At 46.8% G+C, this 17453-nt stretch overlaps 1 protein-coding gene across 1 annotated transcript in view; it reads right to left on the minus strand.

Moving 5' to 3' along the window:
• Window positions 1-17453, minus strand: part of TUT1 (terminal uridylyl transferase 1, U6 snRNA-specific) — a 348086-nt gene that overhangs the window by 164502 nt on the left and 166131 nt on the right. The gene's annotated exons all lie outside the window — the stretch shown is intronic.

The following is a 17453-nucleotide window of genomic DNA, read 5'->3' on the forward strand; positions in this document are numbered from 1 at the left end:
TCTTCACCCTATATATAAACTCCATCGGTCAATACTTAAAGGAGTCACAGCACGATTACCCAACTATCCTGGGAACATCGGCACCACTATTCCTCTATGCTGATGATGCCGCCATCATGTCCCAAACTAGGATAGGCCTACAGAGGGCCGTCCTGAAGTTTGCTAACTACATGAGAGACAGAGGGCTAAAAATTAATATTACAAAAACATACACCATGGCTTGTGGTCCCGGGACAAAGAAAGCACCCTGTCCAATTTTCCTTGATGGCAAGAGGATTGAGACCACGGATCAATTTTCTTACCTCGGAATAAACTTCGATAGGAAGGGTAACTGGCATGCAGCAATAAATGTCAGACATCTAGCTTTCACCAGAGCAATAGGCGCCCTGAAAAACTTTGCGGCCAAACTAGGTGGTAGACCCGTGAAAGAACTGATCTCCATTTACAAAGCAAAATGTATCTCTACCGCTATTTATGGGTCTGGCCTTTGGGGCACTGAAAACCCACAATTGATACAAAAAACTGAAAATCAGTTCCTTCGCTATTTATTAGGGGTCCCCAAATCATCAGCTACCTACATTGTACATATTGAGCTGGGTTTATTGTATATTTCTGATGTTATTAAAATCGCGCCTATATTATTGTGGCATAAAATTTGGGTTACCCCTGAGACTTCTTTGAACAGAGATTTAATCATTGACTGCCTCAAACTTGATGGAATAAGTAACATCAAATGGCTCTCTTATGTAAAGAACATGTTAACGGACCTCGGACATACAGAGTTTTTTGAAAGGCCATCAAGTATGGACATGGTGTCCAGAAAGTCGCTAAGAGACCTGGCCCTTAACCATGTATCAAATATCAGGTGGAATCTGGAAAAAACTAAAAATACAGTCATTGAATACCAGCAAATAACTGTTCATGAAGGGCTCCAAGGGTACCTGTCGATTCAGCCAAGTTGCTATGCCAGAATGTTATTGACCCGTCTTAGATTAGGCACTTTCTTTCGTATGATCACCTTTCCTGTTTGCAACAATTGGTCAAATGAAATCTTAGCATGCCCTTGTGACGATATCTCTGCTCAATCAAATATCCACTGTGTTTAATTTTGTAAATTTAATCAGATACCAAGGGGGGCTCTTCTGAAACCAATTTTAAAGGCTTGGGGCATCCGTACGAGTAGACCAGCTATGATCAGGCTATTACAGCTAGAAAACGAATCTGTCATCTCTGCCGTAACTAGCTTCTTAAAACTGGTCATCAGGTTTCGGAACTCAATGCAATCATTTTGAGTACTAACCCTACATTTTAGACTTTGTTCCTCCTCGAGGAATTTTAGCTTTTTCTTAAATGAATTTGTATGACTTATACATGACACTTATACTAATAATACTCTCAACTCAGCCGATTGTATTTAATGTTTACTGTACTTTTTAATGTATGTTTTTATGATTTTGCGTTGAAAATCGAATAAAGCTTTTCTGAACTGATCTGACGTTTTCAGTTGAACTCAGTTAAAGCACGCATCTCCATCATTACAGGGCTCTTGGTAGCTGCAGGGAATGATTGTGATTTTTATTGCATATAACAACAAATGTTTTCCCATACTCACCCGAGGGGCTGACTGAAGCCTTGCTGTCCAAAATCAACACTGCCAGATCAAGGATTCCACCAAAAGGGGGACGCGGTTGGGAGTAGAGGTGGCAGTGAAAGATAGGAAAGCCCCGTTTTCACTGCCCACACAGGGCTGTTGCACTTAGTGTGTGTGTGTGTGTGACAAACTGAATGGGCAGGTCGATGCCCACGGCTTCCTAGGTGTATCACTGCAACACCCACTGCTGTACATCTCCTTCATCACGCGAGGGTCCTTGATTTCGAGGGAAACGGGCTCAAAGGAAAACACTTGTAGGTTCTCATCTGTGGAAACATTTTTTTTTGTTGCTGTTATGTTATGGCTCATCTGAGCGGTTAGTGGTAAGCAAGCTAACTTTGATTTAGCACCGGCGCACCAGTGCTTGGCCCAGTGGCGTAACGAAACTTGAGGGGGCCCCCCTTTCAAAGCACAATGAGAGCCACCAGCCCCAGCGGCGCGGCCCACCACCTACCACTTTGCCCCACCAACAAAAATAAGCAGTCACCTAAAGCCGTATTTTCAGCACTTATCTGTGCATACCTCTAACAGCAAATATAAATAGAATGTATTTAACTGTCTTCTGGGGCTGCCTGAATGATGAGATCCATGACTGATAATTAAAGGGAACAAAGACAGAAAAGTCACATTACAAATGATTACATACTTTTTTATTTATAACCCTATTTAGTGCCAAGGCGAGGTCTTTCCAGGCTCTTTAAACACATGGCTGGCATTTTTCTTTTGGCAACCCTACTTTATATTCCGTTTCATGAAATGCATTCTCACACTACAGCAGTAAATGTACAATTTATGAAGTAGGACTGTTATGAGGCAACTCACTGGTGCAACTAACGCCTGAGAGAGAGTGTAGTGCTGCCCGTGCGCTACAGCGCTGATGGGGCCCCTGGAGGCTGGAAAACGGGGGCTGCTGGGGGCATAGCTGCAAAGGTTTCAGATTGCCATGTGTGACATTTTCATAATTTCAGTGTAATTAGGAGTGACATTTCAATGACTATGAGTGACACTTTCTTGCGAGTAAAATTAAGCAATGAAGATGATCAACACATATAAATATCAGAAATAACAGAAAATGAGGTGAATGAGAAGTGCAGAAGGGCATGGGAGGTGACGGGGCCAGAGAGGCCATGAGATAAATGTGAGAAACTGTTAGAGATGAGGGCAGTGAAAAAACAGAATGGCAAGAGGTGATTAAGGGCGAAGTGAGAAGTTGAATGGGGAGAGTTCAGAAGTTGTAAAAAGGGGTGAAAGAAAATGGCCTGCAAAGTGAGAGAGGGATCGGGATTGGGAGAGGAGAGAGGGATGGATGGAAGGGAGGGGTGAGAGGAAAGCAACATGGGTAAATTGCTTAACTCTGCACAAGACCGCCAGGGTTTTAATGGACCCCTGCTGCTCCCGGCCAGGGCCAGGTGAGCTTCTAATGTGGCAGCACGTATTCCTGCAGAGTGGAAGGCCCATCACAAAGGTTGACTAGACATCTTTCTGATGTTAATTGCTGTATTTTAGTTATAAACTGGTACTGATGGGGTGAAATCTTTCCTCAGTGTTACTGTGTGCAAAAAAAAGTCAAAATAATGAAGCAATTCTATCCCAAAAAAACGCAGCATCACATAACATTATTTAAATTTCGTCGTGTAATTTGGTCCTCACCTGCCTCGTAATTCCAGAAGCCCTGCCTACAGGTTTTGAAATGTTTGTCAGGAGGGGGTCCTTACAACTGAAAATGTTGACAGGGGGGTGTCGGCACCCAAAAGTTTGAAGACCTTTTGAATATAATAGTTACAGTGGTTGCAATAGGCAACACAATTTCAAACACAATAATACATTGAGCTCAAAGGGAATTTCAAGTTAATTGCAATTAGTTACTTTACAGATTACTTTTCTAACCACAGGACTGGATCCTGGATTCAGTCCTGGGACATTTCCTGTAAACAATTGAGTAAAAGCGTTTTGGTTACAGAAGTGATTTTTAAGCAATATTTTGGTATTTTAAAAGTTGCCACAAACTTTTTCTCATAGAATCACCAATGTTATCCTATGCGAGGAAATTCACTTAGCAGATAAGTGGGGTTATTGTTACTTTTTCTAACTCAGTGTTGGATCCTGGATCCAGCACTTGTGCATCACCTGTAAACAGTTGAAAGAATGTGTTTTGGTTATACAGGCGATTTTTAACGAATATTTGTAAGTTGGCAGAAGCCAGGCAATGTTATCCTATGGAAGGAATTTCAAATTATAGGTAAAGTATGTTCTCGTTACTTTTGTAATCCTGTGCTGGGCTCCTAGGTTCAGCACTGGGACATCTATCTAAAACAGGCAAGTTGTAGTTTGCAAAAATCGACACTTAGAAGAAATTTCACAGAAAAACAGTCAATGGTTTCCTATGGAAGAAAATTGGGTTAGCGGTAAGTATGGTTGTAATTACCTTTCAGGGTCAGTGCAGGGCACCAAGATCCAGCACTGGGATCTCTCCTGATAGCAAGTGAGTATTTTCGTTTTCGTTACTCGGTTGATTTTAGGTGAATATTTTAAAGTTTAGAAACTCCACACTTAGAAGAATTTCCAAGTGAAACCAGTCAATGTTACCCTATGGAAGAAAAGAGAGTTATCGGCTTTTGGGTAAGTACTCGACTGGCAGGGTTAAGGTTCTGATCATAGACTCAGGGGTCTCCCAGGGTCAGGTAAGTACAGTCATTACACCCTCAGCGGCACAGGGGCAGCCGGGTGCAGAGTGAGTTAGGCCCAATGTTATCCTATGGGAGGCAGGGGGCCCTCGGTTGGTGGCTGCTGGCTAGCAGGCCACGTGGCTGTGGGAGCTGGGCTCTTGGTCACTTGCTCAGGGCAAATTGGGAAGTAGATTAGAGTAGAGATTGCACTGCCAGGGGCACTCGGGCGGCTGGGTGCAGGGTGCTTTTGAGCAGTCGGGCGCTCAATGGATTGCAATGGAGAAGCTCAAGAACGAACAAAGGCTGCAAGCTTGGGGACGAAGATTCTTCAGGTGCGACCACCACTTCGAGAGGTAAGTTGGGTAGGTGTAGGATAGGTAGGCACCCAGGAATTGGGCACAGGGGGCCGCAGGGTGTCGGGTGCAGGGGTTCCTTTTGGTGTCGGGAAATCTTACCCTCTGCTGGTTGCAGTTGGAGGGGTCCCTGGTCCTGAGGCTGCAGGCGTCATAAGGAGCGTCGAGGTGGGTCCTTGGGTGCTGGATTCAGCGTCACAGTCGCCGGGGGGACGTCCTCGTGGTCTTTGTCCACTCCAGCACAGGCCAGGCTTGGCGGGTGCAGAGTGTGGAGGGTTTGCGGTTCCTGGCTGATGCCAGAAGTCAGTTACTTGCTTTGAGCAGTACCACTGCTCGTGGGAGTCCCTGTTGCTTAAAGTCACAAGGTAGCCAGGTCCTCTGGGGTTTGTGAGGTTGCTGGCCACTGGAGATGCCGGGGTTTAGCAGGTTCGAGCGTCGACAGGCCGGTAGGGCTGGGGCCAAAGCAGTTGGTGTCTTCCTCTTGTTAGCAGCTGCATGGCAGGTCTTCTTGTTTCTTGATCTTCTTTGCTGTTTCGGAATCTGGATCTGAGGAAGGAAGGTTCAGGGTGCCCCTAAATACTGAATTTAGGAGCGTTACAGGTAGGTAAATGGCAGGGAACAATGGGTCCCTGCCCTGGGGTGGGTACACCCCCTATCCTGCCACTCTCCTGTGGGAGGGGGGCAGTAGCCTAGTCCTGATTGGGCAGGGCTTCCCATCTTAAAGATGGCGAGAGCCCGGAGATGTGCTTCACCTCGCCTCCCCCACCTGAGGGGTGGGGTTGGCAGAGGCTGGCACACCCCCTTTCCTTCCTTGGGGTTTCTGGCCAGTCTTGCCGCCAGAATAGGGGTCAGAGCCGGTAGGGGCCAGTTGCTGAGTACAGCAAGTGGCCTGGAGAAGCTCACAAAGGCTGCATTCCTTTGAAGCTTCCCCTGCCCATCCTGGGGGAGGAGACCTAGCACCTCGCCCAGGATGTGCATTGTTGCAGGCCCAGGAGAGTGGATGGCTCTCTACCCAGGGGTCCAGCAACATGTCTGCTGTGTGGCAGCCTAGGCAGCCCCTCAGACAAGACGTGGATTGTAGGTTAGGTTCAGGGGGCATCTCTAAGATGCCCTCTGTCGTGCATTGTACATTAAATCCCACACTGGCATCAGTGTGGGTTTAATGTGCTGAGAAGTTTGATACCAAACTTCTCAGTCTTCAGTGTTGCCATCATGGTGCTGTGGAGTTCGTGTTGACGATCTCCCAGCACCATATACTCTTGGATGACAGCACTGCACTTACAGTGCCCAGGAATGGACCTGGGTACTGTATAAACAACAGTGATGAGGAGTACGATATGCGAACGACCTACCCGGATCTCTGCCACCATGGACGTGCACCACTTCAAAGCTGAATCCATCTGCTCTTCAAACAGCCTGCAGCATATGCATTTGGGATGCCTCCACTTTCCTAGAGAAATTCATAGCACGCATCCAGGTGTAATGGCAAATCACAACAGTAGTATCCATGCCACAGCCCACACAGTGCACTTGGCTGCATCCTGTGTCATCAACCGTCTAAGCAAAGTATTTTTGAACTTCTCAAGGAGAGCAGGTAAAACTTTGCACCATTGCGCTTTGGAATATGGCAAGCATTTCTCCAAGAAGCAGATAGCAATCAGAGGTCTGCAAACTGGCAGCGGAGAACCCCTTTTGCTAAGCGCATCAATACACTTTGATTCTCTGTCAGGTGGGGCCTTAAGGATGGCAGCCAGGTTCATTTTGTTGGCTATAGTCAGAACAACAAAGCTTTCCAACATGGGGTTTTGGCTCAAAAAGACAAGATCACCTTGAACAGGCATATGACACCTACCAATTTGATGACTAACCAGCGGTGCCAAACGTGGTTTCAACCATGTCACCGCTTCTATTAAGGATTTATTTAACTGTAGCAAGAGCGAAGCTGAGGGTTCAGATTGCAAGATATCTAGAAGCAAATTAGCTTTAGTTTCCAAAGCTGGAAACTGCAGTTTCAACACCTATGCCTCCCTACAGACCACCACCCTAACGAAGGCGTTTTCTTCTAGGGGGACTTTATTGTGGAGTCCAATTTCGTCTCTGGTGAGGTATCAAAGCCCCCAGCATTTTGACGGCCTAATATAGGCCAGCATCAGTATAGTGAGAGGTTAACAAATTGTCTGCCTCCTCATCATCGTCCTTGTCATGTGGAACATTCAGAAGGTCCCGTATTGCATTTGAACCAAAAAAGGCCTCAAGGCGCTGAAAGTTTTGGCATCCAGACACAGGAATTGCTGGAGGACTGTCCCACACCATAGGCTTTGCCTTACTGATCATGTAAAACTGCTCTGAGATTGGCATCGGGTTTGGATTTGCAACTAGTGCCACTAGGACCCGGGCCGGAGTCGGACTGCCGGAACTGACATGTCCTTTTGTAAAGAAGTGGAGGGGCAGCTTGAGGCCAGTAGGAGGTCTAATGAGGGTCAATCGGCCTTGGAGGTAGACTCCTTTGGATCAATGGGGTCTGAATAGGATTCATGGGGATCAGGAGCATCTGAAGAGCTGCAGCATTGTCCCCTTGAAGGCATCTACCTGTAGTGAAGTTGAAGATGCATCTGGACTTCTTGTGTTTGCATCAAGGTTTGTCTATTGACTTCGTCTTGGACTTACTCAAAAAACGATGCAACCTGGTCTTCCTTTGACACGTACACCGAAGTGGCTTTAGGCAAGATTATCAATGCCTTGAAACTGGCCAATCACTGCACCGATCCTCTCCCTACGAACGCTGTCAAAGACCTCACACCATGGCTTCTTCCACTCTGGACCAAAATCATTAACAGTTCACTTCAACAAGGCTGCATCCCGGACTCCCTCAAAGTAGGACAGGTTTCACCCATTCTAAAGAAACCTACAGCTGACCCTACAGACCTTAACAACTATCGTCCTATATCCAATATTCCCACCTTAGCCAAACTACTTGAAAAACGTGTACACCGCCAATTGACTAAACACATTGATCACTTTGACCTCCTAAATAAACACCAATCAGGTTTCAGAGCAGGCCACAGCACCGAAACAGCCATGATACACATTAGTGATGATGCGCTACAAATCCTTGGCCAGAACGGATCTTGCCTACTCATCCTACTAGACCTATCCTCAGCCTTTGATACGGTCAAACATGAGAACCTAATAGATCTCCTTGAGCACAGAATGGGTTTATCAGGGACAGTGTTAAACTGGTTTACCTCTTTCCTCCATAACCGCACACAAAAATTCAAGGTCAACAACATGCTCTCCAAATCCTTACCAGTAACGTTGGGAGTTCCGCAAGGGTCCTCACTTTCTCAGACACTGCTTAACCTATTCATGGAACCTCTCACCAAAATTCTTCATGCATCTAACGTACAATTTCATATGTACGCTGACGATACACAACTCTATCTTAAGATCAACACCCTAGAAGACATTAAGTTGCTTAACTCCACACTCAGGAACACCCAGTCCTGGCTAGCAGAAAACCATCTCAAACTGAAAGCTCTAAAAACAGAATTCCTCCTTATAGCAGCCCCACCTGCCAAAGTCCCCTTAATGCAAGACCTGATCAAACAGCTTACCACACTCAACATTCAACCAACCATTGTGGACTCAGCGAAATCTTTGGGAATTACTCTTGACAGCAACCTCTCTATGCAAAAACACATTAGCAACGCTACAAGGGGAGCAAACTTCCAGATAAACACTTTGAGGAAGCTGAAACCCTTCCTACCAGTTGTTGACTTCAAGCTGGCAGTACAAGCTCTAGTTATCCCTCGTGTGGAGTACGGAAGTGTCTCCTTATGTGGCCTCCCAAAAGCGACAACAGCGCCCCTAAGAGCCTCAATAAACGCTGCAGCGAGACTCATCACAGGCTCGAAAAGAAGTTCACACATCTACCCTGACTTAAAAGCCTTGAACTGGCTACCGCTTGAAGCCAGAATCCACCTAAAAGTAGTGTGCATGATGCATAAAGCCCTACATCATAATACTCCCAGCTGCCTCGCACAGAAACTGACTATCTCTGGTGGTTTAAGATCCTCAAGGAGTGCCAAAAACCTAATACTGAAACCCCAAAGGTTCAACAAGAACAAAACATATAAACGATCCTTCTCGGGGATGGCGCCCAGAATATGGAACACTCTTCCCCCTGAAACCAGACTGAATTCCTCTACCGCATCTTTCAAAAAGGAAGTTAAAGCGATTCTCATGGCAAAATTCACATGAACACAATCTATATATTCACCGAGTTTTACAGATCATGTACTAGTATGCCGTACTATGTTAATGTTCCAACTAAACACCCGACTCACGCCACTGACTTGTCACAATGGGGATGCTTTCCTGTTATCTACCCTATTGCTGTTTGCACAAATTGTTGTATATACACGAGTGTTACCTGCATATATTTGTTTGTTTACTGACAGTTGTTTTAATGTAAAGCGCTCTGATATCCTCAAGGATCTTGTTCGCGCTCTATAAATCTCTCAAAATAAATAAAAAATAAATAAATGGGTGAAGACCTGGATCGGCACCAGGACTTGTGGTATGGGCCAGCAATTAGGAGCATTATCTGTCTCATTTGTTCTTTGGCCATATACAATTACACCTTCTTATTCCTCGTGGAGTTTGGATTTATCTGGATGCATGCTTGGATCCGAGACACCAAAGGTACCACAACCAACAACGGTTTCCTGCAGGTGCGCACAGCTTAAAGCCTCTAATATTCAGAGCAAACATGCCCCTAGTGCCCTGGCACTGAAAAATCTTTTTGAAAGTTGTGATTAATCAACAAAAATTTGGGAGCAGAGCTCCAGATTCACATCGAAGGGTGCAGAAAAAAAGAACAGACGTCAGTGCACGGAGTTTGGTGCCTATAAACAGCTCCAAGCCATTACATTTGGAGGAGTGATAAACCTGTAGCACAGCCCGATGGTGCCACCCATCATGCACAAAAATAATTGCTCAAGTATCCATCAGAAAGACCTTTTTTTTAGGTTCAAGACTCTCTATATGGCACTCACCAGCCAGTTGGGTCCTTGTCCTTGATCCAAGCCATTTGTTTTATTCTTTATTATGGCATTACCTACTTCAAAGTTCTTTTGACCATCTGTCCTGATGGTGACCCCAGTGAGTAAACTTTGTTATGCAGGGTGGAAACTTTGGTAATTGTAAGTACTTTTTACAATTGTTTGATGCCACTTTGTTCGACACATGACAAGCTGAGCACTGTGCTATCACTTGATCTCATTGTTAAGTATAAATAGCATAACTGAAATTTTCATGACAACGGAAGTGTGATCTACTACTTAAAGACATCTTGTATGTTATACTCCTGGCAGTGTCACATCCTTTGCCTCCACAATCTCTAACAGAGCAATGTGGGAACTATGGTTTAAATCCTTTTCAAGTCTTTAACTTATGCAAATAGCCTCCCCTAACAGGTCCTTCTTGTTGTTATTAATATAATATTCATGTATCTTGGTTTACAGGGTAGCTCAATATTTGGTTCTCGCACATGATAACCTGACACCGGATTAGTGGTAACATCTACTTCGATTTCGTTCTTTCCCAATGTGCAATTTGAGTTGTTTGCACAATGTATCAACAGGGTGGAACAGCCTTTACTCTTCAAGCATCAGCCTGCTATGCGTATCATTGTGCATCTGATGATGCGAAGCTGTTACCAAGGTTAAATAGTAAACTAGAGTGATAGTTATTTTTAGTTCATATAATTAATTCAGCATCAATCTCCTGATGTTTACTTTAGGACAATATTATACTAATAGTCAAGTTCTACTGTTGTATGCTTTCACTCACTGTGCTATATTGTTTCTTGTTCACACACACACACACCATGTGATCGATATAATAAAAGGAAAGCTGTGCTTATGCGAACATTTAATTAATCCACTGGCCTAGTATCGGTTTCACTCTACAGCCCTGAACTTTTAAACACCCTATTTTTGAGTATGTTGGCACCACAAGCCAGTTTAGAGCTGTAGTCTGGATTCATAATGATCTATGTATAGTTTTCTATTCTGCTTCTCTCAAAGCATTTATTGAGCTTCAGGCCAGTCCCCAATGTTATCACAAAAGCCCAACTTTATCTGAGCTGTACTTTGGGACCCCAGGTCTCCTAAGCAACCGTCAAAACCCCATGTTCAGCTGCACACAGGAACCTCCAACAAGCTGCATCTAAAGCTCTAGTCCCTCAGATGTGCCTCTGATGAGCGCTAACGATTCTGCAGATTGGCAGTCTGAACTCCTACTGATCTCCCAAGCTCTCGACATGCTAAACCCTGATCTCCCGTTGAGATGCACCCAATACCAATTATATACATCCAAAGCTCCATCTCACTCGGATAAAGATACACCTCCAAGCTTCAGTGCATGCCGAGTCATACCTGTGATCCATTTGAGACCACAGTTTAAGTTCCCACTGGCTGCAATTAGAGCTTCTTCGCAGATGTGCACAGGAGTCCTGAGACTCACAATAACTCACTTTCAAGAGCGCATACCGAGTATTTGCCTATGTAGACTGTCAGCTGAATTGCACTACTTTAAAAAAAAAAAAAACGAATCTTGAGCTTCGACTAAGCTGAGATAGAACACCGACAATAATGCACATACAGCTCTTAACAGATGCACATTCTAAGCTCCTGTTAGGCTGCTCACTGATATCCTGCAGAGCCTCACATAATGTCCACAGAGGAACACCCTGTGCTCTCACAGTGCCTGGAGCCCCTCCCATGCTCCGCCCACCCATAGCCCCAACCATGATCTCAGAATGGGTTCCCTCTAAGTCACATTCTTCTCTGACTTTGAGCCTTGATTCCACAAGCTCCAACTGAGCTCTCTCCCATTCCCCCTCCGAGATGCATGCTGAGCACCTAGCATGATAAAACAAAAGCCTGATCAACACACCAAATGTCAGGGATGCTGAAACTTTAGTTAATGCTAAGATGCAGTTAATCACCAACCAAGCAACAACATGAGCACCTGCCAACAAACAACATGAGTTCCCGCCAACAAAACTGTAAACCATGCTCATGAAACTAACAAAGTTGAAGCTCCTCCTAGCCACACGCAAAGCTACCAATATGTTCTATCTGGAATTTCTAAAAGTGCCACAGTTCATGCTTGAACGGAGCTGCAACAAGTATGTCACTTGGGTTGTACACCAACCACTTTCTCCTGGGCAGCCCACCAATATGTATTTTGAACTCCCACCACATTGCACACGGTTGCAATAAGCCACAGTAAGATGCTTCTGAGATGTACCATGAGCAGCAGCTATCCAATCATCCATTCCCATGCACTTCCAGAACCATATCTTGGGTTCTTGCTGAGAAACGAATAGTTTACCTGTCGGTGTAGTTTTGCAGCTTGAAGATCTTTCTGGATTCACTATGCTGTGCATTATTCCGCGATCTGGTGGTTGGGTCTGGATTCGGAGTCTTTCTTTTTTTCTTTTTTTTCGTAGCCCAGGTGGGCGTCGCCGTCCCACCATTTGGTGTACCTCTCGTGACGTCGGCGTGCTTCCTGCTGAAGTCCCACCTTTGGGGCGCCATCTTCGGGTTCTTTTTCCCCTTCCTTTCTCTTTTTTTTTTTTTAACCCTAGGCGTTAAGTATCTTCCTTATATATCTCCTCTCAGTTTTATCCTGTTATTTCAGTCTTTGTTCTTCCACCCTTTTTTCTCCTGCCTCATCTTCCTGGCGGAGGTGGGTGGGTTCGCTAGTGAATCCAGAAAGATCTTCAAGCTGCAAAACTACACCGACAGGTAAGAAACTATTCGTTTTGCAGCGTGAATCTTTCTGGATTCACTATGCTGTGCATAGATTTTGTAGCGGTTTGTTATCTCTGTGGCGGCTGGGTGGAAGATGAGCGTTGTTCGTTGAATATATGTTAAAGCACCTTCTGTCCTACTTGTGCTTCCTTGTTCATCTGTATATCCACGCAGTAGTGCTTGGTGAACGTGTGCACCGAGGCCCATGTTGCCGCCAGGCATATGTCTTGAATGGGTGTATTTGCCAGAAAGGCAATTGTTGCTCCCTTCTTCCTTGTGGAGTGGGCCCGTGGCCCCTCGGATAGTTCTTGCCCCACCTGTTTGTGGCAGAATTGTATTGTTAGCGCAATCCATCGTGCGATGGTGCTTTTTGTCACTGGTCTACCCAGGAAGCTCGTTGCGAAGGACACAAAAAACTGTTTGGTTTTCCTGTGTTCTTTTGTCCTCTCGATGTAGTGCATCACCGCCCTTCTAGCGTCTAGAGTGTGCAGTGCCCTTTCTGCGCTTGTTGCTGGGTCCTGAAAGAAACCTAGTATTTGAATTGTTTGATTTAAATGGAATGCTGACACCACCTTTGGCATGAAGTGTGGGTCCGTTCTCATTACGACCCTGTCCTTGTGTATCTGGATGTAGGGCTCTTGCAGCGTTAGCGCTTGCAACTCGCTTACTCTGCGCAGTGAGGTTATTGCCACCAGAAAGGCTGTCTTCATTGTCAGCATTTGGAGGGAGGCCTCGTGCATGGGCTCAATGGGCGCTTTCATAAGTTCCGTCAGGACTATGTTGAGGTTCCATGCCGGAGGCGGCATCCTCTTTGGTGGCGCTATTCTTTTCGCCCCTTCCAGGAATCTCTTTACTACCCGTGACGTAAAGAAGCTTCCTCCTGTCTCACCTCGTGTATAAGCTACGATCGCCGCTAGGTGTACCCTTAGTGACGATGAGCAAAGTTTCGCCTTTAGAAGGTGTGTGAGGTATCTAAGCACCGTTGATTCCTTTGTCATTTTTCCTTGCAGTTTATTTTTGCTGCACCACATTGTGAACCATTTCCACTTTTCTCCATAACATTTCCGTGTTGTTGGTCTCCTTGCCTCCCGCAGCACCCGCATAGTGCTTGGAGGTAGTTTAAGGTGTGCGAACTCTATGTCTTCAGGAGCCAAGCTGCCAGTCTGAGGCTCTCTGGCTCTGGGTGTAGAACCTCTCCGTTCTGCATGGAGAGCAAGTCCTTTCTTTTTGCGAATTTGTGTGGAGGTCCCTGTCCCATTTCCACTATTTGTGAGTACCATGTCTGTCTCGCCCACTGTGGTGCCACCAGGATCATTGTCATGTTGCTGGTCTTGCACTTGTTGAGTACCCTGTGCATCAGTGGTATTGGTGGAAAAGCGTATGCAAATGTCCTTGACCAACTTATCCATAGGGCATTCCCCTGGGATTGTTTTTCTGGTTGTCTGGATGCGAAGTTTCGGCATTTTGCATTCAGGCGTGTTGCGAACAGGTCTATTGTCGGTGTACCCCACCTTTTGACTAGCCTTTGCGTTTCCTGTCCATTGAGCTCCCACTCGTGGGATGCCGAGGTCTGCCTGCTGAGCCAATCGGCTTCCACATTGTCTTTCCCTGGTAGGTGTATCGCCAGCAGGTCTATTTTGAGTGGGATGGCCCATCTCCAAATCTCTTGTGCCAGAGTTGAAAGGGGGAATGATTGTGTTCCTCCCTGCTTGTTGATATAGAACATTGTGGTAGTATTGTCCGTCTGTATCAACACCTTTTGGTTGTATAGCTGCCTCTGGAAGGCCTTCGGGGCTAGCAGTACGGTCTTCAATTCCAGGTAGTTGATGTGTCTGACCGCATCTGCTGGAGTCCACAGACCCCTCACTCTGAGCTTGTTCATGTGCGCCCCCCATCCTATCTGGGATGCGTCCGTGGTAATGGTCACAGTTGGGCTTGGTGGTGTCAAGGGCTTTCCTACAGTTATGTTCTACCTGTTCCACCATGCTATCTCCTCTTGCAATGCGTGCGTAACAACCACTAGATCCTCCCAACTTCCATTCGCTTGTGACCATTGTTGTTGCAGCCATTCCTGGAACGGTCTCATGTGAAGCCGTACATTGGGGACTAGGTGAATGCATGACGCCATCATGCCCATGATCTTGCTCGCTGTTCTCACTGTAAGAGCTCGCCCCTTCTGGTAGAGACATGTCTCCTTCAGCAGGGCTATCGTTCTCCTGTCGCTGGGCATGACTGTTTTGTCTAAGGTGTTGATCTGCGCTCCCAGGAAGATCTTCACCTGTTCTAGTTCCATTGATGACTTTACCCGTGTATCGAGAACCCCAGGCTTGTTAGTGTTCTTGTCACCCGCTCTGCGTGTTCCTCGCACTTGTCGCGAGTACTTGCTTTGATCAGCCAGTCGTCTAGGTAAGGATACACATGAATCCCTTCTCTCCTTAGGTACGCTGCTACTGCTGCAAGGCATTTCGTGAAAACCCTTGGTGCGGACTTTAGACCGAATGCCAGGGTTGTGAATTGGTAATGGTCCTGGTTGATGTTGAACCTTAACAGGTTCTTGTGGCGCCTGTTCATCGGGATGTGCAGGTAGGCATCTTTGAGATCCACGGTGAACATGTAGTCTCCGCTTTGTATTTGAGGTAGCACTTCTTGTAGCGATGTCATTTTGAATTTTTGTGTCTTTATGAATTTGTTTAGGAATCGTAGATCCAGGATGGGTCTTAGTGTTTCGTCCACCTTTGGGACCAGGAAGTAGTTCGAGTAAACTCCCTGTTCCTTTCTCTGCATGGCACTGGTTCTATGGCCTCCTTTTGGAGTAGTTGTTGTGTCTCTTCCCTGAGTTGAGCAAGCTCTTGACCAGAGCGTTGTCTTCTCTTTGGTTTCCTGTTTGGAGGCCTTTTCTCCAACTCTATGCAGTATCCGTGCTGTATGACGTTGAGTATCCATTTGTCTGTGGTTATTTTTTGCCATTGTTGAAGGTAAAGTCCCAGTCTTCCGCCTACCGGTGTCGTATGCTCGTAGGCGCTTGTTTCGTGTACCCCCCTCACTGTTCATTTTGCGCTTCACCCCTCGGGGTATACTGGGAGTGAGCGTCTCCTTGCGTGCAAAGTCACTTAGAAGAGGGTTGATCTCCCCCTCTTCTTCTTTGGCCACGTCCATTTCCCCTACCCGCGAAAGGACTGGCCTCGAGGTTGGTACTGCCAGTTTTGCTTCTGCTGTCCTTGTTGGCTGTGACAGTCACCCTGCTGTCCTTGCTGGAATGCTTGGTGTGACATTCCCTGTTGGTTACCTCCCCTTCCGTAGGGTCTCCGAGCTGGTATGCCTCTTCTCATCCCTCTGAACTGCAGGGCCCCCATGGACCTTGCCATCTCATTTTCCTTCTTCAGTTGGGAGAGCTTCTCGTCCACCGGGTCCCCGAACAGCGTTTCACCGTTTAACGGGGTGTTCAGTATGTTTTCTGGACCTCTTGTTTGAATCCAGAAATTCTCAGCCAGGCCTGCCTCCTTTCAGTGATCCCAATGGCCATTAGTCTGCTCGAAGTCTCAGCCCCGTCCAATGCAGTCTTAATGCATGAGTTAAAGATATTCTTCCCCTCCTCCACTAGATGGGAAGCCCTTTGCCAGTACTCTTCTGGGAGATGCTTGACTAGTTCCCCCATCTCATCCCAATGCTGGTACTGGTGCCTGTTCAGGAACGCATTAGAGTTTGCCATGTGCCAGTGCATTGCGGCGTTTCTTTCAACCTTCCTTCCAGTGAGGTCCATCCTTCTGCTCTCCTTATCAGGAGGTGGTCCCGAGGTCGCCGGCACATTAGCTCTTCTCCTGGCCGTGGAAGCAATGATGAAGTCGGCAGTGACTGATCCCTTGATGTAAGGAGGATCCTGCGAGGAGTGCTTGTACTTCTTTTCCGTTGTCGGCGTGATGGACCGGCATGTTGCTGGGTCCTTAAACGCCTTCCTCCCTTGGTTCATCACGCTTTGGAGCATGGGGAGGAACTGGCTCCTCGTCTGGATGGGGAGCAGAGTCTCGAGTAGGAAATCAGCTTTCGGCTTTTCCTCGTCTAATTTAACTCCAAAAGCCGCTGCAGCGCTCTTGACGACCATGTTGTATGCTCTGATGTCGTCTGGCGGCGAAGGCCTCGAAGGATAAGTCTCCACGGGCTCTTCGGGATTTTCGGTGTCGATGTCCTGCCATTCCAGCTCCTGAGTCGTCGACGGCGCCGAGCCGTAGAACGACTGCTGATCCTCTTCTTCATCTTCTCCCTCATAGTAGGAGCCTTCTTCCTCCTCTTCCGGATCCTTCGACAGCTCTTCGGCGTCCAATTCTTCCTGTTCCTCGATCTCGACGACCTCCGTCGGTGGGATCGTTGGGATCTTGAATTTCTTCATTTTTTCGTTAAACTTCTTCTTTCTCTGAAGGATGCTCTCCATCTCCGCCTCGAGCCTTCTCTTTTTCTTCTCCATTTCGGAGACTTGCTCGGCGTCAACCGCAGGTCTCTTCGACGGAACTTGCGTCGACGCGGCCTTGTCTTTCGTCGCCGAGCGCCCCACCTCCTGGGCCTGCTTCGACGAACTCTGTCTTTCGGCGGCCTTCGGCACCTGGGAGTCCTTCTCGAAGGATCCGCTGGGCCTTCTGTCCTTGGATCCACTCGCGGTCGTCGAGCTTTTCGGCGCCGGTGTTCCTTTTGAGGACTTTGACTCTGTTTTTCGAGAGTCACTTTCAGATTTTCGAGGCCCTTTCGGGGGTTTCACACTCGACATGTCTCTTACCTCGTCAGGCGTTTTCTTATCGGTCTCTGGGCACGTGAAGACATCAGGTCCCTCGGCGATGTTGTCCTCATCGTCGGTGGAGAGGCCCAGATCGTACAGCGACGGGGCCTTACCCTTGCCTTCCATGTTGAAATTGGCTCTCCTCTGTCTATCTCTCACCCGGAGAGTCTTCGGCGTGAATGCGGAACAGGCGTT

This window comes from Triturus cristatus, chromosome 9, assembly GCF_964204655.1.
Source record: "Triturus cristatus chromosome 9, aTriCri1.1, whole genome shotgun sequence".
NCBI classification, from domain to species: domain Eukaryota; kingdom Metazoa; phylum Chordata; class Amphibia; order Caudata; family Salamandridae; genus Triturus; species Triturus cristatus.